Raw genomic sequence first — 2155 nt, forward strand, 5'->3', positions numbered from 1 at the left:
CAAAAAATGATAATCGTATAAATTGAGGTAACAATTCAAATTTTTCTAAAACTAATATAATCAAATGCTAATATTAGAATCAAAGTATTTAAATATTTAAGCTATTTTAGGCTTTAGACAATATAGATTAGAGTTAAACAACCCACTTAAATAATTTCATCAGTTTGAACATTTAGAATCCGTACAAATTCAAACCATCATTTTATTAAATAAGTTTTATCATCCGCTATCCATATAATATGGTAAGGTATAGATTAGTCGCAACAAAAAACTAAATTGACTTTTATTCCCATCAATAACATTGCATTGACGTACAAAATGGTTGGTAGTTTCCGAAAAAAAAGTACAATTTATTATAAAATTATTTTTAATTATGAAAAATTTACAAGAAAAAAATGAACACAATATCAATATTTGAAATTGCATCTCCAAATCTAACATAAATTTTTAAAAATTGAACCTAAATTGAAGAACCTCAATCTCATTATATGCTCCACTTCAAAAATTTTCTACTAGACGTAGAAAGAATTTGAGGAGATAGAATTTGAACTTGGTCTGTGAAACTCCTTAGAAATAATTGCTCGATAAAAAATCGAGCTCCTCTTAAAAAAACTTTTACCCACATTCCATTATGTTAGTAATAATATATGAGTAGATCCAATCATCCTTCAGTAAAATAGAGTTCATTGCATGTTCATTAAACTTTTATATCTATGTAATTAGAACATGAATTAGTGAATACAAGTATACAACTTGAGGTGGTATTTGATTGATGTGGTGCATTGTAAACAATTGCGGCAAAGAAAAATTGCGCCGTAACATTAGATGAAAAGAATACGTTTGAGTAAAAACAATCATCAAATTATTAAAAGAATAATAGAATTGCTACATCAAAAAAATATCATAAAAATTATAACTTGTATATTGAAAAGATCAATTTCGATAAAAAAATAAATAATACATTCTTATTCTATGAAATAATTAAGGAAGAAAAACAAATTAAAAATGGTTAAGTACGATTTTGATCCCTTATGATTAGACCGAAAATTTTATTCATCTCCAATCCTTTTTTGCATTCGAATTCGTCTCTAAGGTATAACTTAATTTTAATATCGTCTTATGGACTAAAATACCATTTTCAAATAACTCTTCTCCAACAACTTTTTTCACCAAAATACTCGATTTCTCTTCTTTTTCTTATTTTTTCATCCAACAAGCAAGGCAACAACTAACAATAAAAATTTTAAAAGCAACAACAACAAAAAATAGCAACAAGACAACAAGAAAAAACAATGTAATAAACAAAAAACAGAAGAAGAAACCAATACCGAAAATCTGTATTTCAGATATCAAAGAATCAACAAAATAAAATAAAAAGCAGACTTCAAACCCCATGGAACAGCAACGAGAACGCGAGGTGTAGCGGCGAGGAGCAACGCAGCAAAGCTCTCTGGGAAACAAAAACGGCGACGCGACTTTAACTCCGTCGTCTCCACCACATCCGCTCATGTAGGGGATGTTCATGGATCGGATCGTATTCACAGATCCGCGGTAAATATCCGCATCCTATCCGCGGATCCGCACAATAATAAATATATATATATATATATATATGTTTGGTATTATATTTACTTGTTTATATGTTTTAGTTATTAATTATTATTCATATATTGTATTATTTTATTTTTGTTATTTAGGAAAAGTTTGATTAGAAAAAAATATTTTTATTGAATTTTTTACATAGAAATATAATTAAAAAGAGAAGGTTCAATTATGCGGATATATCTGATATCCGATCCGATACTAAAAAACGCAGATATCATATCCGATCCGATCCGCGTACACCCATACGCTTATGGACGTGCTGGCGCAGGAGCAGAAACGGCGACAGCGCACGACATCTCTTGTTAACATAATTTTTGTTAGAAATAACGACCTCTTAGATGAGTATGGAGAAATTTTACCATTTGAGCTATACCTTGTTGACATTTTAGTACTCTTGTTAAGTATTCTCAATAATAAGATTATTACGTATGAATTATTGATCTTTTTGAATAAAATAAATAAAAAATTGATCATATATAATAATAATAATAATAATAATAATAATAATAATAATAATAATAATAATAATAATAATATTTTTTTTTAGAGT

The sequence above is a fragment of the Arachis ipaensis genome, chromosome B01, assembly GCF_000816755.2.
Source record: "Arachis ipaensis cultivar K30076 chromosome B01, Araip1.1, whole genome shotgun sequence".
Taxonomy (NCBI): Eukaryota; Viridiplantae; Streptophyta; class Magnoliopsida; order Fabales; family Fabaceae; genus Arachis; species Arachis ipaensis.